Genomic DNA, 15,910 nt, shown 5'->3' with positions numbered 1-15,910 from the left:
AAAGTTTCAAAGTAGAAACAAGACTGACGGCTTGGAGAGAAGGTAAATTACAAACAAAAAGGTCAGGTGCCCATGTAACTCGACAGATAAATGAGAAGTCATTTGGCACACTAATTATTTTTGTTGGAAACGGGGCATAAGTCCAAAAGGAAAAGAAGTATTACATAAGAATATTACGAGATCAAAGATATTAGTTATATCTACAATTAAAAATTGACAATAATGAAGAACTTGTTAAAAAAAGGTTGGACCCTAACTGCATGATAAACACAAACGAGCCAGATTATCAACAACAAAAAAAATTTCCCGATAAATATGATGAATTTCACAAGACCAGCTTTGATGCACAAGGACATGACGTCAGTACTATACTCTCCGGAGGGTGATTATTCACTTTTGCATGTAAAATTAACTATACTGCAAGTGCAGAATCCGATAAATGGACACACATAATTAATATGTTACTTGATACTTACACCGCTCATATATTTGATGTATTTAGATAACTAAACAATCACCGTTTTGAGTGATCTTGTCTAAGTATAAACTTCGAATGATCTTTTCTAAGTATAACCTTTAAATAAAAATTATAAAAACAAATTCTCAAAAAAAAGAGGATTACTGAAAATGCTCTTAAAGTTAGAAAGATTTTTCAATGTGTTGCGAACGAGAAATTTTTCATTGTGACGGGAATACGGGTGGTACACTATGTGTTTTTATGTAAGTGGTGGAAAATTTTATTTTCTAAGTTATTAACTTTTTAACACACATATTCTATCATTTGTATAGTGACATGTGATGTATCATCCTATGTGCCGGTCACACTGAAAAATCTTTCATTGGGAACACGATTTGATATACTAGTGTAAGAATATAATTGATTGAAAACTTAAAAAAATTAATTAATTATATATGACACTTAATGTGCAGTATACTATATCATTTTTTTGACACACTAAAAAATTCAACTTGACTGGATTAGGTAAAGCGCCGACCCAAAAACAAAGGTGCAGAGAAGCTACATGTAAACACGAATAAAAATTAAGAAAAATTAATGAAAATGACTTAAAAGCTTTGAGTTTTAATGATAATGATAAAATAATGGGTAAAGTAAATAGTATCAGGATTTACTTTTTAGTATAAAAATATGGTTTTTCATTAAAATAAACAATACTAGAAACATTTCGTTAAAATTCCCTAGAAATTATGGATCACCAAATTTGGTGTACAAGTGCTGAACCTTTTTAAAATAATCATACCATCAAAGTAGAGAAAATGGAAATCAATGTCACCTCTTTTGAATAATAAATACGAAATATGGTCGCCTTACGAAGATGGCCTCAATGCCATTTGCCATTTTGCATGATGTCAAAATGTTGTAAATTCTATAAATTTTGACTTCTTCTATTGATTGTTTTTTTATACCAAAGCTACTTTTACAGGAGTAGGATTATCTCTCCTATTTTTTTTTTCCTTCCATTTCATTTTATTTGAATGATCATGGTGAAACTATATCAACATTTTATGTTCATTTTTTGTAGAAACAGAAAGACAAAATAGAGAATGTAAAAGGAGATGATGGAAAGGGATGAAAAGATGAGAAGAGAGAATTCTAATCCATTTTTACATTACTTGTAGACCTCACATCATTCACTTACTGTTCTTTTATGTAGGTCCAATTCATAGAGAAGTTTAGAAAAAGATTGATTACTCTTATCATCATTAGTGTCAAGGTATACTCACAACTTCGAGTCTGAAGAATTTATGAATAGCACCTAACTGTCAGCTGACATCGATATAGATTTACGTATAAAATTATACCGATATAGATTTACGTATAAATTTATAGATCATACACCAATGAGGACTGGTGATAGCAAAACTTGAACCTTTATAGAACGACACACAAAATAAAAATCTCATCAACCGAGCCAACCCTACTCGGGCTCTTATTTTATCTAAAACAATAGAAATTATACAATAATGCAAAGTCTGTTTTTTGAAATTATTAATCTCATAAACAAATTAGGAAAAACATACAAAAACGTGTATCCACATGGAAAAATATATAATCATAGAACGTGCAGACCTCCTTAACATCAGGAGTTTACTTTGCTGTCATCCTAACATTTGACTTGAGTTTAAACTTTAAAGTAATGCGCTTTTCTTTTGTTTTTATTAATTTGAGATTAATTACATCACTCTATGTTTTTTCTTTAATAAACAATATTATTTACATTAAAGAAGTAAGCGTGTGAGCTAAGCCTCACAATAAGTTAGTATTAATGTAGTTCAAATTCACATTTAGCGAGAATCAAAACTAAAATCTTATATTTATAAATGAAAAAGAATACCACTAGATTGTAATACTAAATGGCTACACCATTGCATTAACTGTAGAGATTTTTTGAAAGATATATATTGCTTTCATCTGGTTAATTTTCAAATAAAAAGTCATGGCAGTTGATATTAATTTTTTTGTTTTTTGAGATTGATGTTATTATACGTAGCATCCTTCAATCCTTGATTGATGGCAAATGTTATACGTAGCATCCTTCAATCCTTGATTGATGGTGACTAAAATTCAAGGAACAAGCTCAAAAGCGATGGAAATTTAGCCGTTAGATTTTTTGTGAAAGATTTAAGAACCAAAATTGATGGTAAAAAATCTCAAGTGTATTGAAAACCAGAGACCAGTGGATTTTTTGGCAAATGAACATGAAGGTTGTATTACCTTTTGTTTTAGTTTCGACCTTCTATTGACTGAAACTAATATCAAGGTTCAAGATAGTCACTCTTTTATACATTCGATAGTAAACTACATATATTATTTAAATTAGAGTAAATTTTCGTTTAACTCCTTGAACTATTATTCTAATTGAAATTGAGAGTGGCTTGATGGACGCCAAGCTATGGCCAGCTAGCTCCAGCAGTGAAGGTGCTTCTTTTGCTTGGCAAACGGAAACCCTACCTGCTAATCAAAACCGTGTACGGTACGACGAGACACACACATAGAACAAAACTATCATCGCGATTATTCAAGGCCCAAGGGACGCGGCAATACTCCATGGGACGACATTTATCTATACATGTGCCAATTGCCAGCATTTCATACGAGTTCAACGTTTCTTTCCCGTTGTATTTTTGGCAATATTTTACGACCATTTTTTTTTTTTTTTTTAAAACTTGTCTCTCCAATTTTGTTAAACAAAAGCAATATATTAGATACTAAGGAGTATTCCAAAATAATGGAAATGATGAAATTGTACTTGTGGTAACCAAAAGGACGATTAAACACGTAGACAAAGAGGGACAAGGATTGTCTGCCATCCCACTTCCGGTACCTTCTTGTTTATGTGGTCACGGTTAAGTCACGTCGACATTTTATATTACTATTCATTTTTATCTTATTATCTCTATAAAAAAACAATATAAAATGTTGACATGGCTTAACCGTGATCACACAAAACAGGAGGACACGGGAGGGCAAGGGAAGTGGGAGGGCAGACAATCCTTGTCCGACAAAGAGAGCGCATACAAGCAAAAATGCCCTCCATTACACTTGCGAAGTGAGGAAGGGAGCATGTTTGCTCACCACCATAAACTATAATGTATACGCACTAATACACCTGATCAGCTAACACTTGTACTTTCACTTAATCTTCGTTAATTTTTTTTCAAAATTGAAAAATGACCATTTAATATGAAAGTTAACTAGAGTTAGATGAAAATGACAAGTAATAGATGATTAGGTGTATGGTGAGCAAACACCATAGTTTATGGTGGTAAGACAAAATGTTTTCAGTGAAGAAAGAGTAATGCTAGAGAGACTAAATGAATATACTAAATTTTATAAACTAAATGACATCGAAGTTGATAATTGAATTATTACTTAAGTATTGATTAACATGCTTATTTCTTATTGGTGACACGTCATTTAGTTTGTAAATTTATTATACCTAGCATTACTCAGTGAGGAAAAGATTAGTTATTGGATTACTATACCTATAATCATGGCCTAAGCATAGGCTATGATATCCAATGTGGTTAAAGGTTTTCCTCCAGCTCCCTAATCTAACATCTAATCTAATAAAATTATCGTTTTACAAAAAAAAAGAAAAAAAAAAAGAAAAAAAAAAGAGGTCTTTCTCATTTGTTATTTTATGATGGTGGCAATTGCTACAGAGCATAAAGCAAGCAAAAAAAAAAAAAAAAAACTCAGCCTATTCACTGAGGCATTTCTTCGAATGTTTGGTGGGGTTGTTGTTATCAACTAAACCCTATTGCACACATGTCAACAAATAGCGGCATATGCTGAAGGAATCTGATAAGTGATATAGAGAGAATTTGTTGAGTTCAACACAACCTTTGAAGATATGCCTAACATTCATTACATCAAACATTTAGTAGGCACAAAAGGGACCCGTACCAAACATTCGAAGGATCCTTAGAAGACCTTCGCATGTTTATTTTTCGGACATCATTATACTTGTATATATATTTCCTCCTTGAGAGAAGAATGCAAAACAACCATTTAAAACCTAACTTTATCTTAACACAATTATCTGGGGTTTTATAAATAAAAAGGAGACATTAAGGGCGATGAGATTTATCCATGAAATGGTGGAGAGAGCCTTCGTTGCGGATGCGTCTACTAAAAAAATTGGTAGTTAATTTGTTGTCTAAAGATGATAATAATTATGAACATCATTTGGATATTGGACTTTTGAAAATGATCCTTTTGACCGTCCCAATGCACTTTGGAACTCCATCACAATGTCGGATTTTTGTTGGCCCTCAAATTTTTAGCAAATAGTTTTGCATGTTAAGTATAAGGGTTATGGGTGGCTTGTAATATGACATGTGTCAAATGTAAAGTGGATATGGTTTGAGGTAGTTATTGTAGGTCTAGCTATAAATAGTGAAAAGTCTTGTAATTATAAACATACAGAAGAATATAAGAAAGTTGTTATACAATTCTCTCTCTCTAAACTCTCTCGAGTTCTTTCTCTCTCTAGTTCTTGATTTCTCTTCTTAATATTGTTAACATGGTATCTTCGCCTCTCATGGTTAACACGGTGGTCGACGATCCTTTGCTTCCGCTCATCGGTCGTCTTTCTGGTAGTCGTAGTCGCCGTCGACGTTCCAGTTTCTGTTCAATTGACGAAGTTGTTTGGTTGTTTTCTAGTTGTTGCCATTCGTTCTTCAAACCTAGGGTTCGGGTGATTGTTGCTCCTTGAAGTTTCGTTGATTTTTTTTGAGGTGATATCTTTCATTTTGCTTGTTTCTTGGGGATTTTGTTGTGAATTTCTGATTGATTTACTGGTTGGCACATTCTTTGTTCTGTGAATTGTTGATTTCTTACAATTCTATCTGGCGTATTCCATTTGCTTGTAAATTGGTAAACATGGTGACTTCTGCTCAATTAACTCTTACACAATCACCTATTTCTTCGTTAATTCCTAGTGTGGTAAATACTATTACGGTGAAACTTGATGATTCGAATTATGTAACTTGGAAATTCCAACTCGAATTGCTACTAGATGGCAATGGCATTTTAGGCTTTCTTGATGGTTATGTAACCTGTCCCATTAACTTTGAGTATGACACTGGAACTGTGGTGAATGACACTGCTATGGCTGATGCATTTACGATCTGGAAAATACATGATAAAGCCTTGATGACCCTTATTATTGCTACTTTGTCTACTACTGCTTTATTGTGTTATTGGGTGTACAAGCTCAAAACAAATGTGGACAAATCTGTGTGAGAGGTTTGCTAATATGACCAGAACCAATATTATGCAACTGAAGATCAACCTTCAAAACATAAAGAAAGGTTCTGAGTCAATTGATGATTATCCGCAACGTATTAAGGATGCTAAAGACCAATTAGCTACTGTTGGTGTTGTCATTTCTGATAAGGATATTATCATTGTTGCATTGCGTGGGCTTCCTCCTGAGTATACTACCATCAAATCTGTCATTCGTGGTAGAGAAAATCTTGTCTCTCTTCAAGAACTTCGGTCTCAATTGAAATCTGAAGAAACAATTTTGGATGATGCTCCCAAACAAGTACCTCTAATGTCAACTATGGTTGCTCATACCTCCAGTTCTGTTTATGATGCTAGTGGTACTTCTGGTACCAAGTCTGTCTTTCTAGGCTCTCCTTTTGGTGGCCCTTCCAATTCTTTAGTTTCATACTCTCCAGCATTGAATCCATATCAGCAGATGCCATCACTTCAGCCAATGCCATAGCTTCAGCCAATGTCATTTCCTCAAATGCCATTACCTTTGCCTCAAATGGTAATGCCTCAGGTGTCTATACCGGGTCCATATGCTTTTGTTTCTCAAACTGGCTCAGGTAGCTATAACAATTTCAGGGGGAACAATTTTAAATCTAAGGGAAAAGGGAAGAAATTTTTCTCTGGTGACAATAATTTCTCAACAGCATCCTTTGTATGAGGGTAATGTTTTTCCTGGTTCACAGCAGTTTTCTTCATTTGATCATCAAATACAATATCCTCAAGGGTTTCAACCATTTCAAAAATGTTAAATTTGTGATAAGAAAGGTCATTCCGCGATTAATTGCTTTCAACATGAGTGCCAAATTTGTCATCGAGTGGGGCACACTGCTGCCATTTGTTTTGACAGAAACCAGCAACCTACACAAGGCTATTCATTGCATCCACAACAGTTTCAACAGGCTACACAGGGTTATTCATCCTCTCCACAGTATTATACTCAAACTTAGAATCCTGGAATGTCTTCAATTCAATTTCAGAACCCTTTTATGATGCAACCTCCTTAGTATTCTCCACATGGGGTGCTTTCTCAGTCTCATTCTCTTATTGCTATGAATGCTTAAACTACCACCAGTCCCACAGCACATCCACATGAATTTTGGCTTTTGGATTCCGGAGCCACAAATCATATAACATCTAATTTGTCTAATCTTAATGTGGCAGCGCCTTATCCTTCTACTGAAACAGTCACTGAAGCTAGTGGTGAAGGTTTGCGTATTGCTCACATTGGCACTTCTACTCTTCATACTCCAATTATAACTTTCAATTGAATTATGTCCTTCATGTTCCACGATTGTCTCAACACCTTTTGTCTATGCATCAGTTATGTAATGACAATAATTGTTGATGCATTGTTGATGAAGTGTCTATATCTATACATGACAAGGTCACCGAGAAAATATTGTTCCACTGACTGAGTAGTAATGCAGTGTATCATCTACCTACCATCAAACCTACAAAAGCTTCACTAGCAGCGTCTCTTGGACAGAAAGTCTCTTCTACAATTTGGCATAGTCGATTTGGGCATCTTACAAATTCTATTGTTCGTGCAGCTCTAAGTAAAGCTTCCATTCTAGTTAGTGAAGAGTCTAGTCCTCACACATGTATTCTTTGTCTTAAGGGCAAGTTCACAAAGTTACCCTTTTCTGTAACTACTTCAAAATCTGTAATTCCCTTTGAAGTAATTCATTCAGATGTGTGGGGCCCTACACCTAGTGTGTCTCTAGAAGGATATAAGTACTATGTGTCTTTTATAGGCGAATTTACTAGATACACTTGGATCTTTCCACTCATTAATAAAGCTGTTGTGTTTGGTATTTTTGTACAATTTCAAGCTTATGTTTCAAACTGTTTTGCTGCCAATGTTAAAATTTTGCAAAATGATGGTGGTGGGGAGTATGTGAGTGCTCAGTTTCAACAATTGTGATCCTGTCTCTACTTCATCTTTTGCAACTTCAAGCTCCATATCACATTCTCCAAGCTTTTTTTAGTTACATCCAGATACAACTGTTTCTCAAGTTCCAGAAATACAGTGTATGTCTCTTTCTTCACATAATAATCATCCCATGCAGACTCGATCTAAATATGAAATTGTCAAAAAGAAACAAGCGTACCATACTGTAATACACTTAAATTCTGATGTTGAACCAACCTTATTTACTGCAGCATCAAAGTCACCTCAGTGGACAAAGGCTATGGTCGAATAAATGGATGCTCTTCTACAGCAACATACATGGTCTTTGGTTCCCTTGCCTCTTAATAAAAATTTGGTGGGATGCAAATGGATATTCAAGATTAAGAAACATCCTAATTGTACCATTGCAAGACAGATTAGTGGCTAAAGGCTTCTCTCAAGAGGTTGGTCTAGATTATCATGAAACCTTTAGTCTTGTGGTTAAGCCAACCACAGTAAGATTTGTTGATGCACAAAATCGGCGAGGACTTTGGTATAACAGAAAATATGAAGTTTGTGACCTTTGCTAGGTTGCTCTGGTCATTAGTGTGGATAAGTTTGTAAATGAATAGAGACAGGGAAACAAACAACACAAGATGTTTGTGGTTCATCCAAATTGGCTACGTCCACGGAGTAGAGGATCTCTCATTAGTTGTGAAGGGTTTACACAAATACATAGGTTCAAGCTCTCTTTTAGGGAGTTCTAGTGAATAGTTTAGTACAAATGACATTATGGATTATTGTGGGAAAATGATCCCCTTTTATAGAAGAGAGTTTCTAGTTTTGTTCTAACATTGACACGTGTCGTGTTGTGATTGGCCTCTGATACCGACATGTGTCGTGTTGTGATTGACCTCCTGGTTGAAGGAAAAGCCTTGTTGGTCCTTGACGGTATGCTATTGACCGATGCTTAGTAGTTTCGGGATTGGTTAAGTATGGTACAAACAATGCTCCCCTAAGTTCCCGAGTGAGGGAATCTCCTCGGTTGGGGACTTGCAAGATCCAAGCCATTGAGTAATCATGAAACTTCCAAGTACCGAAGTGTGGTGTCGCCTTCATTTGCCTTCTCTGTCCTGTAAGTAGATGTGGCATCTTCTCTTGGAAGTTCTTTTCCTTCATCCAGGAGTGGTATCTTTAGTTGGCGTTGACGCACAAGGTAATGTATCATTTTCATTTGAAGCTTACTTGTAGTTTCGGGTTTGGTCAAGTGCAATACAAACCATATAGTAGGAGTCCCCCAAGTCTCTAAGCGAGGAGATCTACCGAAGGAAGTGACAGACAAGGTAAGCAATCAGGGTTCCAAGCAATCAGTCTCAGATCGGTAGGTTGATCTTGGGTTCTGGCTGATTGTACTCATTCTCCCTGTCTTTCATTCACCAATAAGGATAAAAAAAATAAAAACATGGAGAATAGATGATATGAGGTACTCTTGTTTTTGGAGAAGACGGACGAATCGGCACGTGCTTTGTTGTACTTGACTTTCCATAGGTATATTCTTGAACTGGGCTGGAGGGTTTTCTGGTTTCTCCAAAGGAGCAAGCCGATTCCAGAATTTGAGGGTCAAAACAAGTCCGTTAAGCCTGAAGTATGTTCAATCCTGATGATATGGGATACTTTTGCTGTTTGACAAAGTAGTAGACGTGGTATGGCGAATCTTTGTTCTTCGACGACAGTGCTAGCAAAAGGTTGTTGAGGCTTATCAATCTCTTCAATTAGAGCAATGATTCCTAGCTTGGATTTGACTTAGACTCTTTTGTTTAGATTGTGCGGTTCCACAAGAAGGGCGTCGTGCTGTAGTGATCTATTCTAGTTCACCGTTGAACCTTCTGCTTCAATCTTTTGTATAGCAAAAATGGTGCGCAACCTTTGCATTTAAATGGTCATTCAGAGCACTACTTCTCAGTGACTCATCCATACTTGGCAACTTCAGTGTAAAGAGCCAATATTGTACCAACTGTTCTGAGGTATTTGCCGAAGGAATTCATGACCTTGACAACAATTGAGGATGAGTACTCGAGAGCAATGCTAGGCAAGTGACCATGCAAAGGTTTCGGGCAATTACTTTTAGATCGAAGTTTAATTTCAGGTTCCGACTGATTGCATTCTTTCTCTTTGTCCTGCAGGTAAGAGCAAGAGCAAAGGAAAAGACAGGGAAAAAGCATGATATGAGATACTCTTGCTTTCAACTCTGATGATATGAGATATTCTTGCTCTAATGTGGCTGGTTGGCATGGGTATTATCGAATGAGAAGAAAACGGAGTATTTCGAGAGGCTAGATTGGGAGTGCCATTTCAGATGTGAGGAAGGGTTGAGCATTTTTTTTTTATTTGGCAGGTCTGCCTGGCTGTGGAGGATGGAGGTCGACATATATAAGAATTGTCCCAACAGCGAGTGGTAATGCTGTTCCTTTACCCTTCTCGGTCAAAGCAATATAATGGTCACTGCAAGGTTCACGTGTTTTAACTTTGTCGGAGCACTTTGAAAAAGTGGTATGTGGTATCCAGAAAGCTGATGTTGCGTGTGAGGAATGTGGACAAATTTTATCCAATGAAATCCGACTTCTCGAAGTTCGGGGAGCGATGCCTCTTCGATTTCTGAGCAGGCAATCTTGTTAAGGATATGGTTCTCGAGATTCGGAGAGCGGTGCCTCTTCGATTTCTAGGCAAGCAATCTTGTTGGAAGTGTTTTCTCAGATGTGAAGAAAGGTTGGGCATTTTTGCAAGTCTGCTTTGCCACGGAGCACAGAGGTTGACACACATAAGGATTTTCTAATAATCAAGCAGTAGTGTTGTTCCTTTATCCTTGTGGGTAATAGTAGGGTAACTAGGCCTTCAACATTTACCTGACTTAACTTTGTCAGAGTTCTTTGGCAAAGTTGTCTTTGGTATCTGAGGAACTGATGTCGCGTGTAAAGATTGCTACTAAATTTTAACTCAGGAAATCCGCTTCTCGAAATTCGAAGCGTGGTGCCTCTTCGATTTTTGAACAAGCAGCCTTGTTGAAGATCTGACTCTTTCTTTTATAGGAACACCAATTAAGTTTAAGGAGTACATTCAGAAAGTTATTGCTTGTAGGAATTTTCCTTTAATTTCGTACTTCTGAGACTTACTGTACCTCATTTTTTTTCTTCATCTTTTTTGAGAATGTCTGGCCCGTCCGACCGTCGTTTGGACTTGAATGTTGTAGAAGAGGTAGCCATGTCTCCTTAAGATAACATATGGCGCCCATTCTTCTTATCTCCTACTGGTACCCTTACTATTAGGGACTCTGTGATGAAGAATGATATGACCGTTGCGGTGGTGGCCAATAATCTTCTCACTCCCAAAGACAATAGACTACTTGCCAAACGATTCGATGAGTTGGCTATTAAGGATTCTCTGGCTTTCAGTGTTCAGTGTGCAGGTTATGTGTCTAATATGGCCCAACGTCTATTTGCTCGAATCCACCAAGTTGAATCGTTGGCGGCTGAAGTGATAAGTCTCAAATAGGAGATCAGAAGGCTTAAGCACGAGAATAGACAGTTGCACATGCTCGCACATAGTTATGCTACAACCATGAAGAGAAAGCTTAACCAGTTACAGGAATCCGAGGGTCAGATTTTAAATGATCATCAGAGGTTTGTGAGTTTGTTCGAAAGACATTTATTGCCTTTGTCCTCTGGGGCTGTACCACATACTGAAGCTCCCAATGATTAACCTCTGGTGCCTCCTCTTTCTAGGGTTCTGCCCAGTACTGAGGCTCCAAATAATCACCATCCGGTGCCTCCTATTTTTGGGGCTTTGCCGAGTGTTGAGAGTTCTCCTAAGTAGCCTTTGTGAAGGCACTCTCCTGTTTGTTTGTTTGTTTTGATTCATGTGTATGCACATATTTATAATTTATCAAAGATATCAATAAATAAGCTTTACTTCATTCAACGTATTGTGTTAAATACACTAAGGTATCCTTCACTATGTTCTTTGAATTTTTTATTTTGCTGAAGTTTGCATGTTGAAATTTCGTGGGTGAACCCTATAAGTTGAAGTAGTGCTACCTTAATTTCTTGAGTGAGGAAAACTTCTCGGTTGGGGACTTGAAATATCCAAGGCACTGAGTAGTCGCGAAATTTCTGAGTACCAAGGTGTAGTGGTATATGGTAGGAGTCCCCCAAGTCTCCGGTCGATAGAGTTAACGAGGGAGATGTCTTGCTAGTAGGCAATTTTCTAAACAAAATTTCATCATTTTCTTTTCTAAGTGGTTGCCCAAAATTCATCCTTCATATATATTTGGTATGAAAGTTGTTAGGCCCAAAGAAGGGGAGGCCTAGGCTTTTTTTCTTTTTTTTTTTTTTATTTTTTTTTTAATGCTTAAAGCTTTTGTGGTGAAGTTTTTGTGTTGAAGCTTTTGTGTTAAAGCTTTGGTGTTGAAGGTTTTGTGTTGAAGCTTTGTGGGTGAAGCTTTTGTGTTGAAGCTTTGATGTTGAAGGTTTTGTGTTGAAGCTTTTGTGTTGAAGCTTTGTGGGTGAAGCTTTTGTGTTGAAGCTTTGATGTTGAAGGTTTTGTGTTGAAGCTTGTAGGTGAAGCTTTTGTGTTGAGGCTTTGTAGGTGAAGCTTTTGTGTTGAAGCTTTGTGGGTGAAGCTTTTGTGTTAAAGCTTTTGTGTTAAAGCTTTGTTGGGAACCATAACTTGATTTTGCTTCACACTATCTTGATCAAGAGTGTGTGAAGCTTTTGAGAATTGTAGTTTCTCTCCATTAATGAAGTTTTGTAGGTGAAGTTTTTGTGTTGAAGCTTTTGTGTTGAAGCTTTTGTATTGAAGCTTTGTAGGTGAAGCTTTTGTATTGAAGCTTTGTAAGTGAAGCTTTTGTGTTGAAACTTTGTAGGTGAAGTTTTTGTGTTGAAACTTTGTAGGTGAAACTTTTGTGTTGAAACTTTGTTGGGCACCATAAATTGATTTTGCTTCACACTATCTTGATCAAGAGTGTGTGAAGCTTTTGAGAATTGTATTTGCTCTCCATTGATGAAGCTTTGTTTGATGTTGAAGCTTTGTAGTTGAGAGTTGAACCTTTGTAGGTGAAACTTTGGTGTTGAAGCTTTTGTGTTGAAGCTTTGTAGTTGAGAGTTGAACCTTTGTAGGTGAAACTTTTGTATTGAAGCTTTGTGCTTTTGTATTGAAGCTTTGTAGATGAAGCTCTTGTGTTAAAACTTTGTAGGTGAAGCTTTGTTAGGCACTATAAATTGATTTTGCTTCGCACTATCTTGATCAAGGGTGTGTGAAGCTTTTGAGAATTGTAGTTGCTCTCCATTGATGAAGCTTTATTTGATGTTGAAACTTTGTAGGTGAAACTTTTGTGTTGAAGTTTTGTTGGGCACCATAAATTGATTTTGCTTCACACTATCTTGATCAAGAGTGTGTGAAGGTTTTGAGAATTGTAGTTGCTCTCCATTGATGAAGCTTTATTTGATGTTGAAACTTTGTAGGTGAAGCTTTTATGTTGAAGCTTTGTTGGGCACCATAAATTGATTTTACTTCACACTATCTTGATCAAGAATGTGTGAAGCTTTTAAGAATTGTAGTTGCCCTTCACTTGTTGAAGTTTTTGTTGGCACCATAAGTTGGTTTTGCTTCACACTATCTTGATCAAGAGTGTGTGAGTCTTTTGACATTTGTTGAAGTTGTTGAATTTCCCAATTTCTTTCTTTTTTTTTTTTTTTTTTTTGGGAAAATTAGAAATTTGAACATGTGGGAGAGACAACATATACAAATTTTGTGGAAGACTGTTGAGCAAGAGATTTTGATGCAAGCCACACCTTGTAGTAGTCGAAGGTTTGGATGAACCATATAAATTGAATTTGCTTCGAACAGTCTTGATCAAGAGTGTGTGAAGCTTTCTACGAGTTGTAGTGTTTGCATTGTTACAGAGGAGAAATGTCTGAAGCAAATGTAAGAGGGCTGAAGAGCTTGATCTTCGTATACCATGCACTGAAGCCGTTGTTGGCTTGCAATAAGATTTTGTTGGCGACTATAACTCCTGTTAGGCATAAGTGCACCCTTAGTTGAGTTGTAAAGCTTGAGGGTTTTTTATTATTTGTGAATGCTAGGAGTTCACATGTACAAGTTGTACCACTCGTCTTCTGGTTGGTGTAGGGATGGCAACGGTTCAGTTCGGGGACGAAAATGTTATATCTATCCCTATAACCATGAAAATTAATCATACCCATAACCGCAAAATAACCATCGGGGATTATCCATAACCATATCCATCGGGTAACGGATTTTCAATCGGTTATCGGTTATATCCATCTTCATCAAAAAAAAAAAAATTATATTCATTCAATTGACGCACTATAAATTTTAGTAGATACTAATTTTGCCATTAAATAGCCACATCCAATTACAAAAAACATAACAATATATATTTGAAGTTGTTCATGATAAGCCAATATGATAAATTGGTCCAATAAAAAAGAAAAAGAGGACAAAAACAAATACGGAGAGAAGATAAAACATGTAAACTAAATATATGACAACAAACAAGAAGACAATTATTGATTTAATTTTGCATAATTCTATAGGCTCATAACATATGTAATAAACTGAAAAATTGACGCTAATTGATAATTTGCATGAATCAAATAACGTGAAAAAGAATGAAAGATTACCTATTGAGCTTACAACATGCACCTATTTCTTGATAGTGAGACTCTTGAAGAGAGATGAATCTGATAAACTTGGAACATTTGATAATTGATATATAAAATGATTCAATGAATTAATTTAGTTGAGTATAACAATAAGAGTATTGAATTGATGAGGTTGTTGGTATGCCTAATGTATGATGTTTGGTGCATAATAAAGATAATATAGGGTTTGATGCATGCATAATAAATTAGTACTATAAGGATAGGAATAATTGAATACGTTGTGGGCATGATTCCAAAACTTCAAAAGGCATAATTGAATAAAATATCATATATATATAATATTCGGATCAGATTAGGGTACGGATATGGATTGGGTACCCCTATAACCATATCCAAAACCATAACTGAATAAATTTAACGGTTTTTCCCCATATCCTAACCATACCTGAATTTTCATATCCAAATCCAATCCATTCGGACGATTATCCACGGTTAATGAGTTTAATGATTAGAATTGTCATCCCTAGGTTGCTGGAATGAACGGTGAGTTGCTTTCATCACTTGGTTAGTGGTACGAATATGAGTTCCTTTATCACCTTTCATCACATTTCATCACCTGGTTGGTGGCACGAAGATGAGTTCCTTCTTCACTTGGTTGGTGGCATAAGTGGCAAGTTACCAAATGATATTAGAGTACAGGTTGTACATTTTATCACCTGGTTGGTGGCATAAAGGAGAGTACAGGTTGTACATTTCATCACCTCGTTGGTGGCATGAAGATGAGTTCTTTCTTCACATTTCATCACATGGTTGGTGAGAATAAGGGCAAGGTGTCGAGGCACATTGTAGCAAGTGTCGAATGACACAAAGTATGTTGAACCTTTTCGAAGCACAATTGGCTTATGTATGGATGTGTTGAAATGTATGATGTTTATGTATGAATGTGTTGGAATGTATGATGTTTATGTTGATTGACATGAGTGATGCTTATGAATGTTTTGCTATGCATTAAGGGATCCTTTGTTTGGATATAAGTAATGTTGACATATACTTAGACTTTATTTCATGTTGTAAGCATTCGTGTTGAAACTTCAAACCTGAGCGTTTCAGTGATAGGGATGTAAGGAAGTTAGGACCAAGTTGTCTAAATCACCTCTTTATTGAATTGATGCCAAATGGCCTTCATTACATAGGATGCCGAATGGTCGTAGCTCAACACTTGTACAGTGTGAGTCTACTTGTAATAGTACTTCAAGTGATCAGCGTTCCATAGATGGCCAAGGGTCTTGCCATCGGAGCTCCTGAGCTTGTAAGAACCAGAACGACTGATGCCAATAACTTCAAACGGTTCATCCCAATTTGGGCTAAGCGTGCCTTCACTTGGGACTCTGTCGCAGAGTAGTATTTTCTTCAATACCCAGTCCCCCACTTTGAAAGAGTGAGGTTTGACTCTTGAGTCATAGGAGTTGGAGATACGCTGCTTGTAGGCGACATTCCTCAAGTGAGCTTGGTTTCTGTGTTCCTCGACTAGAT

Source organism: Pyrus communis, chromosome 11 (assembly GCF_041283825.1).
Source record: "Pyrus communis isolate YQ-2024b chromosome 11, ASM4128382v1, whole genome shotgun sequence".
Taxonomy (NCBI): Eukaryota; Viridiplantae; Streptophyta; class Magnoliopsida; order Rosales; family Rosaceae; genus Pyrus; species Pyrus communis.
This window is presented reverse-complemented; position numbering follows the sequence as displayed.